The sequence below is a fragment of the Misgurnus anguillicaudatus genome, chromosome 19 (assembly GCF_027580225.2).
Source record: "Misgurnus anguillicaudatus chromosome 19, ASM2758022v2, whole genome shotgun sequence".
In the NCBI taxonomy this organism is placed as follows: Eukaryota; Metazoa; Chordata; class Actinopteri; order Cypriniformes; family Cobitidae; genus Misgurnus; species Misgurnus anguillicaudatus.
Genome location: NC_073355.2, coordinates 7,442,864 through 7,459,196, shown reverse-complemented (window position 1 = coordinate 7,459,196; position 16,333 = coordinate 7,442,864).

Genomic DNA, 16,333 nt, shown 5'->3' with positions numbered 1-16,333 from the left:
TGAAGAAGTTTAATTTTTCTGTAAACTATTGCTTTATGCTGTAGGTGGAATATTTTTACTTTTTTAAAAATACCAAAGGTTTGTTTATCAAAGGTTTGCTTCCACCGCTCGCAGCTCTTTGCCAAAACGCTTTGATTGCATTTGAAGATATCAATTTGTGGCAACATTTCCCACAATAGTTTGCTAAAAAGGGGCTTTTATTATTTAAAAGGCAGCCAGGCCATTTGTGTATGTTCTACAAAAAAAGAAATTCAAAGCTCAGAATGATTTGAAACGAGGCTAAATAAATGACTAAATAAAAGTTTTGGGTGAACTATCCCTTTAAAATATCTCCATAAATATTAAATGAATGAGAACTCACAGAGCACTCATACAGAATCACTCTCATCAATCACGATCTTTGTCCACTAATGGCCAGCTTCAAACCCTCAGCATTTACAAAGGAAATGCTAACAGAAAATACTGTTACATATTGATTTCGGAGAGGAAATACAGTCGTGAAGAGATCGGGTGAAAGTGAACATTCATTACTAATGGGTACCTGTCAATAATTTATCCATAGAATAACAATGCATTTCTGTCCTGGTAAATGCTTGGTTTTCCGGACTGCAAAGGGATTATTTTAATGCTGTGCAGTGAGGACGGAGGAGTGCGAGAGGTTCATTTCATTACACACTCTCTTGAAGTTTCGTTGAAAAAGGTCAAACTCTTTGTCCTCAAATAGGCACCGAAGGAGTGTGATTTTAAGCTTCTGCCTTGAATGAGATTCCTAGTTTGATTAATATTAAAGCAGAGAGCTCAGAAACAAAGCAAAGTCATGAAATTGGAGAGAAAGGGCAGACAAATGGGGAATGTAGTATTGAACCTCAACCTGTAAAACTGTGTTATGTCCTGATATGCAGACTGTCAGACAGCTTAACGTAATTTGGCTGAAGCTAATGCACTGTAATAGAGAAATATAACCAATTTGAGAGATACACAGTTTTCTTTCTCAAATAAAAATAAACTTCCACTCTAAAAAAAGAAATCTGTGCTAAATAGGACTAAAAGCTCGTAATCATAGTGGAACCATTTTAGTGCTATATAGCACCTATGAAGAACCATCCATGGGTGATATAGCACCACTAAAGCACTGGATATGGTTCTATATAGCATAATATGGTTCTACTACATAGGTGCTATATGGCATTTAAATTGGGTCCTCTATATGATTACGAGCTTTAAGTTCTATTTAGCACAATAATAACCTTTTAAAGCCAAGCCAGTGGGTATATCCAGTATATATTAAAATTATTTTGATGTTATGAAAAACCTGTCTCCGAGGGGTTTGGTAGCACACCCTGTTAAGTATTTAGAAAGTTATGGGTGGTTATTTGTCAGACCTAGTCAGAAGAACCGGCTTCTGTGGCTTCATTTAGAAGAAATTAACATCTAGATCAAGAAATATATAAAAGCAGAGTTTCTGTGTTTTGGAGGAGTCATGGCTTTGGAGAGCACTCTCAAAACTACTTAGCTATGACTAGCCTCTAAAAAATACTACCTTTAAAGCCCCCATGAAATTAAATTTTTTTTTCCTTTTAGTAAAAATAGGTTAAGCTTGGGAATAAAAATAAACTGGTATGCTCCAAAACACTGACAAAATTCTCATACAGAAGATATAAAGAATTAGAGCTAACTGTTTTTTTATTGTTCAAAAATCTAGTTTTTTAATTGTGCATTTCAATGTAGATTTAAGCCTTCATAAAAAAAAACAGCTAAGCAGCCCAATAAAACACAAAAACATGATCAAATAATAATAAACAAAATTTTTTTAAAAACAAAAAGTTCTCATTTACCTTGTAACCAAACTCTTCATATAAACATTCAAAACCTATAATTTGGCATGTGTGCTAAAAAAGTCTACAAATTTTATGACATCACCCTACACTTTAACTTCTCATCAAATATTCTTTAGAAATATATCTTTTCTAAAGGTACATTCACATTATAAGCGACTGTGTGTCACTCGTCTCTTTCAAAAAAGGCGTTTCAATATCTGGTTGTCATAAACAAATAAGTAACTTCCACTCCAGTAACTGACGAGAGAGACGGATGACGTGAACTCCATTGCTTCATTCTCATTGGCAGTTGCTCCTGAAAGTCGCTCATAATTTGCATAAAGGTAGCCTCTTATGGAACGGCTGAAATTCCACAAGGGGGTTCATTTGTTCCTCAGACGTTGCACAATAAACATGACATCCGAATATAGTCATTATAAATCGTGAATGAAAAGTGAGATGAACAAATCGTTTTGGATTAAAAGGCTTGGATATTCCATTTCCTTGGACTTTTGGGGATTTAGGAACAATCTGTTTTGGACAATTTCACCGAAGCGGATAAAGGAAAGATTTTGAAGGTAAGTAAATATCCTAAATCGGCGCCGCCCGGTTCAGGTAACTAACAACTAGATTACAGTTTTATGACTGCTAAAAATCATATTATGCTTTGTGTGTGCGCTTAATGGAATCCCGAAAGTCTAAGCTTTACAACGATGTGCCACATGACCGTATATTTTGAAGATTTAATGCTTCAAAGTTACAATGACGTAATGCAGCCTCAGGTGCAAGGGAGGGGGTGTGCCGTGTACGGCACAGTGTTCCTTATCAGGTTAAACATTTCTCAACTTTGTTGCACGACTGGACACGTCCCATCCAGTCGCCAACGGTTACTGCTGCTTGTGTCGCCGGAAATCGCCAACCTTCCATTAAAATGAACGAGACGGCATTGCTCTGCTACTGCTGTTCTTTTTTTATTACCCGGGGAGGCAGCCTTCTTGGGCTTAACTAAGCTTCCTCTTCTATACATTACATTAGTAATACGCTCGCTTATAATGTATAATGTATAAGCCGCAGCAAATTTAGCTTATGCTGTGTATTATGTTGTGCTATCTGTCGTTTTTCTGTGCTTTTCACTGCTTCTATTAATGTAAAGCTGCTTTGAAACAATTAACTATTGTGAAAAGTGCTATATAAATAAAATTGAATTGAATTGAACTGTTCGCTGCTCGTCTGAATGCAGCTTAAGGGATAGGAATTTGTAAAACGGACATACAAACTGCCAAAATGCTCTTTGTTACAATACTTTTTGCTGTATTGTGCCATGAATGAAACACTATTTGTTATTTAAAAAAAAGAGGAAGGGTCTTATTAATATTTCAGTTGTTACACTCATATCATCCCTTACCCAACCAAATCGTGCCCCAGCGTGATTGTCCGCCCTCCCTACTCCCCCAGATGCATGCACTGACACTGTTTTTTGAGGGATCTGGGCACGCTTTCGTCATTAGGATGCGATTGTTTTGAAGAAAACAGGAAGTAAAGCGCTCTTTTCATACTGGATCCCATCATAATGTTAAGTCTGTGTTTGGTAGTTTGTTGTGCAATGACACGCAGCCCTCTCACGTGCTCACCCTTACGAAAAAGAAGTATACTTCAAGTTAATTTTATTAAGTATACTTAAGTAATGTTGGAGTATAGTTTTAAGTATACTTTATGTAGTAAGTGTACTAACATTTATGTTCTAGTAGTATACTTGTAAGTGTACTGCTTGAATACTGCTTGGGACTAAATTGGCCCACTTTTAGTATATAAAAGTATACTTCTAAGTGTACTATAAGTGTAAGAGTAGTCAATCAATCAATCAATCAATCAATCAATCAATCAAATTTTATTTATAGAGCGCCTTACAACAACCAAAAGGAGCACAAGGCGCTTTCCAGTAAAAACATCAACAGTAGATAATAAAATGCATCAATGGATAATAAACTATAACAACGATAGACAATAAAATATAACAACACACTATAAAATAGCAATAGAAACAAAGGCTACGTGTTAAAAGCTTGTAAGAATAAATATGTTTTCAGCTGTGATTTAAAAACACTCAGCACAGAGATGCTTCGTAAATGTGCTGGAAGTGCGTTCCACAGCTGTGGTCCCTGGACTGCAAATGACCGGCCTCCAAACTTTTTATATTTAAATTTAGGGATAATCAGAGAGGTATGTTGTGAGGAGCGAAGAGTTCTGGATGGTTGATAGACTGTTATTAGTTCGGCAAGGTAGGCTGGTGCAAGATCATTGATGACTTTAAACACAAACAACAAGACCTTATACTCCACCCGAAACCGCACAGGAAGCCAGTGAAGTGAGCGGAGGACAGGAGTTATGTGGGATCGTTTGGAAGTGTCCGTGAGAAGACGTGCTGCCGCGTTTTGCACCATTTGAAGCCGATTGAGGAGTGATTGATTAAGTCCAGTGTAAAGAGCATTACAGTAGTCTATCCTCGAGCTGATGAAGGCATGAATAGCCTTTTCAAGATCAGCTCGGGATAAGAATGATTTGACCTTACTGAGAAGTCTTAGCTGGTAAAAACTTGCCTTCACTACTGCACTAATCTGCTTATCAAAATGCAAATTATTGTCAAAAATAACACCCAGGTTACGAACGGAAGGTGCAAACTGAGGTGTTAGAGGACCAAAATTAAGCAGGGTACTGGGTGAATCCGGGCTAAACAGGATGTACTCAGTCTTTTCTTCATTCAGATGAAGGAAGTTCTGGGAAAGCCACTGTTTGATATCCTGAATGCAATTATGGAGAGGGTCCAGTGCAGAACAATCACTCAGAGTCACAGGAAGATAAATCTGGAGGTCGTCTGCGTAGAAATGAAACTGAATGTTGTGCTTAGAGATGACTTCACCAAGTGGCAGCATATAGAGTGAGAACAATATAGGACCGAGAATAGATCCTTGAGGCACACCAGATGATAGAGGAGCAACCGAGGAAGAATAGTCATTTAACATTACTGAAAAAGTTCTGTTAGATAGGTATGATGAAAACCAGTCTAGCACTACTCCCTGTAGTCCAACAACATGTTGGAGACGAGAAATGAGGATGGCATGATCCACGGTGTCAAATGCAGCTGTTAGGTCCAATAACACCAAAACCATAGAGCTCTTAGTATCCAGGGCTCGAAGAATGTCATTTTGGACCCTCAGTAACGCTGATTCTGTGCTATGTCTAGACCTAAAACCAGACTGAAATGTATCACCAATGCCGTGCAGTTGAAGGTGAGACTGAAGCTGTGCATAAACGAGCTTCTCCATCACTTTAGAGAGGAATGGAAGGTTAGATATAGGACGGAAGTTGGATGGTATGGAGGGATCAAGGTTGGGCTTCTTAAGCAACGGTCTTACAATAGCGTGCTTGAGTGCAGCGGGAACAGTTCCCACAGTGAAACAGCTGTTTATGAAGAAGACAAGGAAGGGACCTATGGTGTCAACAGCCTCCTTCAAAATCTTAGCAGGAACAGCGTCTAGCAGGCAGGTGGTAGGCTTCAACTCTTGGACTGCTTTTTTGAGGTCCACAAGAGTAACAGGATCGAAGTTCTCTAGCACACATTGCGCCGCACGAGAAGACATGGCAACAGTGTGAACTTGTGTAATGGTTTGCCTGACAGACCAGACCTTGTTCAAGAAATAGTCTTTAAATGCATTACATGTGTGTTCAGAGACATCATTCAAAGTGACAGGCACCGGATTTATGACAGAATTAATAGTGCTGAACAAAATTCCAGGGCGGTGACTGTTGCTATTGATGAGAGTAGAAAGGTACTGTCCTTTAGCTTCCTTCAGTGCACTCTGATAGTCAACTTTAAGTGTACAATTAGTGCACAATTAGTTCTTCATTTGTACTGCAAGTGAACTCATTAGTATACTAGTAGTTTTCTAGACTTATACTTCAAGTGTACATGCAAATGTTCTGTTAGTGTACTCTTAGTAAACTAGTAGGTTACTAATTTTGTGCTGCAGGTATACTTCCAAGTGTTCTTTTAATGTATTTTTAGTTAACTAGTAGTTTTCTAGACTTATACTTCAAGTGTACATGCAAGTGTTCTGTTAGTGTACTCTTAGTAAACTAGTAGGTTACTAATTTTGTGCTGCAGGTATACTTCCAAGTGTTCTTTTAATTTATTTTTAGTTAACTAGTAGTTTACTAGTCATATACTTCAAGTGTACATGCAAGTGTTCTGTTAGTGTACTCTTAGTAAACTAGTAGGTTACTAATTTTGTGCTGCAGGTATACTTCCAAGTGTTCTTTTAATTTATTTTTAGTTAACTAGTAGTTTACTAGTCATATACTGAAAGTGTACATGCAAGTTGTCTGTTAGTGTAACTAGTAGGTTACTTATTGTATGCTGCTTGTGTAACAAAGCACTTTGACACTGAGGATCCATCTGCAGGTTTTTATTAAACACTCATATTCCAACAGGCAAGGTCAAACAACAGCAATGTCAGGCAGGCAAACCACTCAGCAATGACAGCCGGTACAAATCAAGACTTTGCACTAACTGAATGTTTCCAGAGAGTTTATATAGGCTGTCCAATGAGCTTCAGGTGGCAGAGTAATCAGTCCAGGTATGAGGGATTATGGGAAATGGAGTCCAGAATGAAAGTTAATTTTCAGGGGATTCAGCCATATATATATATATAGATACATATACAACCTCAAAACAGAAAAAGTTGGGACACAAATTTTGAATAAAAAAGGAATGGAATAATTTATAAATCTCATAAACTTATATTTTATTCACAATAAAATATAGATAACATATCAAATGTTGAAAGTGAGACATTTTGAAATGTCATGCCAAATATTGGCTCAATTTGGATTTTATGAGAGCTACACATTCCAAAAAAGTTGGGACAGGTAGCAATAAGAGGCCGGAAAAGTTAAATGTACATATAAGGAACAGCTGGAGGAGGACCAATGTTTAGGAATAGGAATGGTGTCCCATTCTTGTCTAATACAGGCTTCTAGTTGCTCCACTGTCTTAGGTCTTATTTGTCGCATCTTCCTTTTTATGATGCACCAAATTTTTTCTATGGGTGAAAGATCTGGACTGCAGGCTGGCCATTTCAGTACTCAGATACTTCTTCTACGCAGCCATGATGTTGTAATTGATGCAGTATGTGGTCTGGCATTGTCATGTTGGAAAATGCAAGGTCTTCCCCGAAAGAGACAACGTCTGAATGGGAGCATATGTGGTTATAGAACTTGGATAAACCTTTCAGCATTGATGGTGCCTTTCCAGATGTGTAAGCTGGCCATGCCACACGCACTCATGCAACCCCAAACCATCAGAGATGCAGGCTTCTGAACTGAGCGCTAATAACAACTTGGGTTGTCCTTGTCCTCTTTAGTCCGGATGAAATGGCGTCCCAGTTTTCCAAAAAGAACTTCAGATTTTGATTCGTTGGACCACAGAACAGTTTTCCACTTTGCCAAAGTCCATTTTAAATGACCCTTGCCCAGGGAAAATGTCTGTGCTTCTGGATCATGTTTAGAGATGGCTTCTTTTTTGACCTATAGCATTTTAGCTGGCAACGGCGAATGGCACAGTGGATTGTGTCCACTGACAATGTTTTCTGGAGCCCATGTTATGATTTCCATTACAGTAGCATTCCTGTATGTGATGCAGTGCCGTCCCGAAGATCCAAAATGATCCAATATTTGGCATTTTTTTATTTATTATTTTTGTTTGATTAGCTCACTGATAGCATACGAAAGATTTAGCTTCAAATTGAAAGTACAATTAAAAGGTATATGTCAAGTATAAAAATTAATACACAGGTACATATTGTACTTTAAGTGCAATGTATATATATTTATAGTATGATGTTAAAAGTAGTAAAGTAGTATAGTAAAAGAATACTTGCAAGTATACCTGCAGCACACAATTAGTAACTTACTAGTTTACTAAGAGTACACTAACAGAACACTTGCATGTACACTTTCAGTATGACTAGTACACTACTATTTAACTAAAAGTATAGTAAACGAATACTTGCAAGTATACCTGCAGCACACAATTAGTAACTTACTAGTTTAATAAGAGTACACTAACAGAACAATTGTATGTACACTTCAAGTATGACTAGTACACTACTAGTTAACTAAAAGTATAGTAAAAGAATACTTGCAAGTATACCTGCAGCAAACAATTAGTAACTTACTAGTTTAATAAGAGTACACTAACAGAACAATTGCATGTACACTTTCAGTATGACTAGTACACTACTAGTTAACTAAAAGTATAGTAAAAGAATACTTGCAAGTATACCTGCAGCACACAATTAGTAACTTACTAGTTTAATAAGAGTACACTAACAGAACAATTGCATGTTCACTTTCAGTATGAGTACTAGTTAACTAAAAGTATAGTAAAAGAATACTTGCAAGTATACCTGCAGCAGTAAATTAATAACCTAGTTTACTAACACTAAAGATTCTCCATAAAGATAATATACATTTGTACACTACATATACTTTCAAAATGTACTTAAAATATACTGTTTCTAAAGGATGCTAAATAATGTATTTTATAAATATGCTGTTAGTGCATTATTATAATGATAACTTTAACAGATAAAGTATACCTAAAGTAAACTTTAAAATAAGTTCAAATTATTATACTTTAAAAATTGCACAGAACTTTATCTCCAAGTATATTTTTTAAAGTATACTTTTAGAAAATATACTAAATTATAATTATTTTGAAATATGTTAAAAGTTTAATTGTAAGCAAATATGTTGTAAGCATACTTTCAATATATTCAAAGTAGTACATTTCTTTCTAAGTATATTTGTAATGTACTATTGCAAAGTTAAATATAGTTGAAATACAATAAAGTATATTTATTTTTCACCAGGGCTATTCATTCATTCATTACTTTATACTATATAAGTATATGTCAGTAAACAAGTATAGGCCAAATATACTTAGACATTTCTGTCAGTATAGGTCAAGTATACTTTATTACAATTTAAGTATATTTCTGAGAAAGACCTAAAGTACATTTTAGAAAAGTACATAAAAAGTAAACTGAAAGTATACTTTCTTATTTTAAGTTTAAAAGAAGTATACTTTAAGCACACTTGAATAAACTTCTTTTTCGTAAGGGCAGACATTCGGGTAACCCTGAACCCGGCATCAGAATGTTTTTACAAAGGCAGATGATGTTAAATGGTTGTGCAATTGACGTCTCTCCTTTTTACGGTGCTTCTGTCGTGATTTGCAATCACCCTGAGTGTTCCATGCCTGAGCCGAAGTGAACCATGCCCGAACCCACCTCTGCAAGCTGACCAGGGCACGATTAACCAAACCACGCAGGGCACAGTACACAGTGGTCACACTAGTCAAAAGAACCAGGGGCCTCATTTATAAAGCGTGCGTACGCACATATTTGATCGTAAAGTGTGCGTAGGCAAAAATCCACGGCAAAGTCCATACTTATAAAAAACATCTTTGACGTGGAAAAGTGCTTAGCGCCACATCAGGGTCTGAGCAGACGTACGTACTTTTGCTTGTCTGATTGCTGCAGGTTTTTGGAAATATAAGCCATTCTTGCTGTTTGAAATTGGGTTTAAACCATGACAAGCGCTTTTTTATATGTCTGACATTAATTACGCATCGTTTAAAGGCGGAGATCTGAAACTGCTCGGCTGCGCGCACAAGTTCAAGTTCATTTGCAATTTATAGATTTGAAAGGGGTTCGCGCGTTTTCTGCGCGTACGTTCGGTTTATGAATCACACGTACGCATTTTTGTTAAATGATCGTAAGATCAAATGTAGGATGGTTTTTACACAGCATTTTATAAATGAGGCCCCTGGTTTTGGAGGTCAAACGGACCCGGGCGCAGTTTGGATAGTGTAAGTGGTGATACATATGTATTTCATTAGGTGGCTAATTCTTTCGAGCATATTCATACATTTTTGTACAATTTGCTTTTCCCCCTGTGACTTTGGCGTTAGGCCGGGGTTTCGTTATTGTTATGTTGGCTTGACCATATATTTATTTTTAAAAATATTTATTATATTTTTCTCTTACTGAAAATGTTTACTGTAACTCCTCCTAGAGCTTTCAAGCTACATCCACCAAACTTTCCACAAGTCCTCAGATGGATCTCAATTTAGTTGTTATATCTTTTCTAAGGGTTTGGACTTACAGACTTACGGAATTTGTAAAACGGACACTCAAACTGCCAAAATTCCCACGGACTTTGCCGGGTCTGAGGCCATCTCTGAAAAAATAGGGGAACCAACTGCACCGATTCGACCCTCGCAGGAACAGGCTCGTGTGTCGTGGCAACCACCCCGGGGAATGAATCGGGCATGGCGACCACTAGCTTGAGCCTGTAATGGAGTTCCGAGTGGTCCCTCTCGGTCAGCTCCAAGGGCAACCTGATCTTACGAATTTCCGTGGCATAGTCACAGAATTTTGTGCTCATTTTTCCGTGGCATTCTCACGGATTGGTTACTCAACTGGTTTTGTCCTATTTTCTTACCATTTTCACTTCGGTTTAGGGTTAGATTTACATGAAATGACATCCCTACCCAAACCCAACTCTAACCCCAACGCCAGGCAACAATTGTTTAAAGTTTAGAAAATATAAAAGAATAAATCAGAAAAAATAGTATAAACCAATATTTAAAGTGACATACTAACGCAAACACCAAATCTAACCCTGAACCAAAGCGAAAATGGTTTGAAAATAGGAAAAAGCAGTTGAGTAACCAATCCGTGAGAATGCCACGGTGAGAATGCCACGGAAAAAGACAGTCCGTAGCAGGGCCAGGAAAAATGCGGAGATCCGTGAGAATGCCACGGAAAAATGAACACAAAATTCTGTGACTATCCCACAGAACTTTGTGAGATCATGTTGCCAAGGGACATCGGGACTTCGAAGCTCGCAGATCCCAATGTCCACTGCTCCCCCTCAAAGAAATTTCAGAGGAAGCTCTCCTCCTGGAACTCGCTGCATCCTTGAATGGCCGGATCATTCTATCATGACTGGTTACAGGAATCAGTTCACGTAACATAGTAACATTTATTAATAACACAGGAAACAAAACACGAGGAGTAAAACAACAGATAGGTAACACAGGAACACTCAAAACATGGAACACAGGAACAACATGAGAGTAACGACAATGATCCGGCAGTGAGTGTAGCAGAGACAGAGGTATAAATACACATACTTAATTGACAACAGGTGAAACAAGACAAGCAATCAATGAATAAGTGTCCAGGTGTCCATAATAATCAGAACAGACACAAAACATGGCACTAACCGTGACACAAACTGTAAAATTTTCAGACCAGACTTTGCCAGGTCTGATGAGAGAGAGAGCAACACTGATGAGTCAGATTACGGTCCGGCAGATGCGTGGGCACGTTAAGCTGGGGCCTTTGTCAAGCCAACATCAAAGTTTGTTCACAAACTTTATCCTCTACTTTTTTATAATATCATATGGTTTTGTATGATTTACACATTCATACAAATTAGCTAACTCATAAAATACATATGAATTCTCGTAAGTGCAGGCTACGCATTCCCAAGAAGGAAGCTATCATTGCTGCAGTGTATTGACTTTCTGTGCTCCTAGGATCACTACTCATTTGCTGAATTAAAAACTCGCCTAAACTTTATTGGCAGTGCTAACAGAAGCTAGCACTCATGTCGCTCTCATTGAAAACGAATATCTTCAGGTCATTTTATGGCTGCGAATTCACAGTCGGTTTGAATGTCCCCTTTGAGGAGCATTAAAAAAGCCCTAACCCAGATTGTACCAATAATAATACTGAAACTTGCCTAAGCAGCAGCAGTTATAAGTGATGTAAGGGTGCAAGCTGTAATGAGTGCTGCATTCCAGCAAACCTTTGGGATCTGTGTTAGATTTATCATTGTGTAATCTTCTGTTCAGCTTTCATTTTTAATGTACGTTTTATGGGTTTAGTATGGGGCATAATAGAAACTGTCCAAAATTTCAATTTTACAAGAAGCTATTAATCTTAAAATATAAAACGGCACCTTACTTAGTAAATCAACTCTTAAAAGCTGCAGTGTCACATTTATCAAAAGTGCCAGGAAGTTGTTTCACATGTTCATTCAATGGAGATACCACAGCATTGCCGTACTACTCTTATGAGGGTGCACAAGTTCAGTAGGTTCACTGCTTTTTATATGCTGACGCATGGATCAAATCCTCAGAAATTGAACTTCTTTTTATATGGGAATGAGCTTAGATATAATAAAGTAAAGGCCAGTATTTTTCTAATGTTATACTCATATAGTATAGTTTTAAATCCCTGCCTCTCATCTTCCATATGAGTTCAGGTTTAGGGCATTATTTTAAAAATGAAAGACTTTTGTAAAGCGTTGTCTCAAAGAGACATGAAGAATCAGTGCAGAGTTTATTTCAGAAAAGTGATTTTGGACTGTGGGTTTCTCAGGGGAGATGTGCTTGTGCTCGTCTGGCTGTTTATGGAGGTACTTGGCATTTTCAGCTCAGTGCTTATTGAAGCTGGGAAGACTAATGATATTTACTGCTTCAAAAGAGCTTTAATACATCAAACCTGTGTGTGCTCTTACAGACAGAAAAAGGGCTTATATTCTCAAGTTTTTATGCAAGTTAACAAACGGCCCGATATTCAGGTCCAGCGCAGGTCACTTGTGCATAACAAAAGGAGTGACGGTTGCTTTATCTGTGAGTCTCTTTATTTGTTCTGTATAAATGTGATTGAACGCTTTGATTAATAACGGATTAAGATGATGACATTTTCAAACTAACTAACAATGACATCACATTGTGCTATCTCATATCTCACGTTAAACGGAGAGGACTAAAAAATCTAAACAAGAAGAAAGGTAATGCTGATGATGTTATAGATGTTGATTCAACAGTAGTTCATTCTATATGATTTAATAGTGCTAAGTGTCAAACAACAGCAGGGCTAGTCAACTGGTGGCCTGTGGGCCAAATAAGGCCCTCCAATCATCTTTATGTCATCTTTGTATGATTTAAAATCAATGTGGTTGGTTAAATACACCTTTCCACTGTACATGACAAATGACGGCTGATAAACCGTGGGGTGCCAACCATCTGCGGGGTGCGTAATTTTTGGATCCAATTTGAGCTTTGTTTGCAAAAAAAATAAACTTCTGCGACAACGCCGCATGTCACATGCCAACCTGAGGTGCGTTTCCAGTACGATGCATAGTTGAACTACCTTGTCACGACTGTTTCCCGAAAGCATAGTAACTTTGTTGCACATTAGTCGTTTGAACCATGTTGGTTTAACAACATAGTTGATGATGTCACGTTGGAAGTGAAGTACTAATTAATCTGTGCAAATCGATTTAATGTCAGATTATTGCTGTAAATAACATATATTGCATAGGAAGACTGATTTTGTTATCGTGATTTAGTTATCTGTTGTTTATTTTCAAAATATTTAATTCACGTGCAATTTCCCTCTTACGTCACTCCTCCTAGGGATTCCCCAGGGTCTTAAAGCTGGTAGGTCTGCGCCCATGCGCAGTTTTCAAAGGCAGCGCTTTGACTCTGTTTACAAACTTAAAGACGTAAAATAAAATTTGTATATATTTAGAATGATGGGTATTACATGTTTTTTTTTGTTTATTTTGTTAAAAAGTATGATCAACGCAAGTCTACATATTATGTTAACAAGGAACGATGCTTCTACCAACAGGTAAAGGGCTGTCATTAAAACCACACAAGTTTGCGATGCAACTTGCGAATGTTCCTTTGACCTATGAACTTTGTCAGTAACGACGAAACTTACGACAGTAGTTGGCTAGCGTTGCTTTCAGGAAATGCACCCCAGAAGTGATGCATTTTAGTGTTTAAAAAAGTATCTAAAAGTGTGCAAGGTGAAAATGCCTTTTTTGTTTAACTTTATAAGTAGGTCTTGAATCCTTTAATAAGCGATTAATTACTGATAAGTAGACTATTAACTATAAATACATTTGTAGATTAAACGCTCTTGCGCTGGAATGAGCTTCTCTCCCATAATGGCAAGGACTTATGTTTGAACTGAAATTTAATTACGACTACCACTAGAGGACGAACTCCGACAGTTTTGTCCGAATGTAGTGTACAATAGAAAGGTGGTTTAGCCTATCTTAAACAGTGTTGGGCAAGTTACTTCCAAAGTGTAATACATTATATATTACAAATTACTGTCATTTGAAAGTAATTAGTTACATTACAATATTACTGTCTCTGAACTGTAATGAGTTACACTACTTTTGCATTACTTTTGAGTTACTTTCATCAAAAGAACAGAAGTATGACTAGTAGGCATTATAAAATGTTAAAATGTAGTTTGTTGCTGCTTATAAATCTAGAAGTTATGTGTTGGCCCTCGAGCTTTGAATAGGCAAAGTGAAGATTTATGGCAAAATACAGTAACAATCACTGTCAGAATCAAAAACATAGACAAATGATCTGGTAAAAGTCTGGTAAATTATGGTACACATACCAAACACAATAGAGCCCACTATAATGCAACCTATAGCCTAACAACATGGCAAGACACGCAACCTCTTTTCATTTCTATTCTTAAGTGATCACTTTTAATTCAGATTCACAGCACAAACCTGGCATGCACTTGGTTGACACAACTAATCAAAAAGTGCTATTGGAGGATCAGGCCTCAAGGAATACAGCTCATTTCAGTACAATATAAGGATTACATGTAGGCTAACATATAATTGCTTAATAAAACACAGACAAACAGAGGAACACTGCATTTTGCCAAACAATGAATATAGGCTCCCATACAAAGGCTGGTAAAACTTTAAACAGTGATGTTTAAATGTACTAAATTATATTTAGATAACCATGTTTAAGTCTTCACTAATGTTATGTTGTAGTTTAGGTTGCTGTTTGTAATAAAACTGTAGATAGCATAGGAATAGCCTAGCACTGTAATCATAGCAAAGCTTACCTTGTCATTGCTGGTGTGATATGGATTTTACTGGCAACATTTGTAAAAGTCTCTTTACTTCTGAGGTTCAAGCAGCACAGGAGACCGATAGAAACGTTCTGTTGCTTTTACTTAGTGCTCTTATTCGCAAAATTATGCGTGTGCGGCGCTACCGGACCTGATTGCGACCACTTTAGTCAATGTTTACGGCCGCGGACTTCCCAATGTCTATATTTGACGCGCACCGCGTCCAAATCGCATTTCAAATACAAAGTTAAAGTAAAAATTAACATGTTGCATACAGCACGTGGAAACAGACATACGCTGCGTCCCAAACCGCCTACTTCCATACTATATAGTAGGCAAAGAGTACGAGAAGTAGTGCTTTTCGCCCACTATATAGTATAGAAGTATGCGGTTTGGGACGCAGCCATATTACACGCAGCTTTTTCATGTGTGGATGCTGGTCGCGCGCATTGGTCAAGAATAAAAAAAAATAAAATAGCACAGTCTAATTTTGAAATGCATTGTTGTAACGCGCTCGTTACTAAGACTGTAACGAGTAAAATATTACCAAAATTTTATTAGTAATGCGTTATATTACTGCGTTACAGCAAAAACTAATATATTACTGTAATATATTATATTTTGTAATGCGTTACTCCCAACACTGATCTTAAAAATATTAAAAAGCAGATTAGGAGATGACTGGTTATATGTTTTAAGTACTTGAAATGTAACAATTTATGAAAGTTAAACAGTTCTAAACAAAATAAGTTTAAAACTGCATTACAGTTAAAAAATACATGTGTTGATTATTTCATTGTTTAACTATTAACATTTTGCTCTTGCAATGTTAAACTGCAAGTGTTTTTAAAATATGAAAATATGAGTTTTCAGTAATTGACTCATTCCCTGCCATTGATGAGTTATCTCGTCAATTAAGAAAAATATTTGCATGAAAAACGTGTGCCTGATGAGTTTTTATGGGTAATCTGTAATACCGCGATTATCCACTAGATGTGCAATTACCCAATTAAAAAAAAAACTGAAGCAAAATATTATTTATTAATTTTACAATCCATGTATATTTTGATAATCGTTTTGAATCTGATCTCTTAACCAAATTCCTTCACAAAAATGCAATCATTTCAGCTTTTTGCTCAAAATTTTGTATTTTTGAAGAGAAAAAAACCCTCATATTTAAGAGTTCATAAACAGAGAAAAAATAAAGATAGGATCAAACTTTTTTCCCCATTTTGTATGTTTGTTTATTGTTTGTTTGAAAGCAGAAGGTCTGTTCTTTCATTTGATATATTTGTATGTTTATATATTTTTTTGAAAAAAAAATTCCTAAAAGGCATTTTCGGAAACTTTTGTGAAAATTATAAAAAATGCTGGCGGGCAACTTAAAAAAAAAAAAAAAAAAAAAAAACGCTGGTGGGAAATTAGTTAAAAGGCAAAATACTGGATAGAAGTGTGCATCTTTTTTGAAAATGTTTG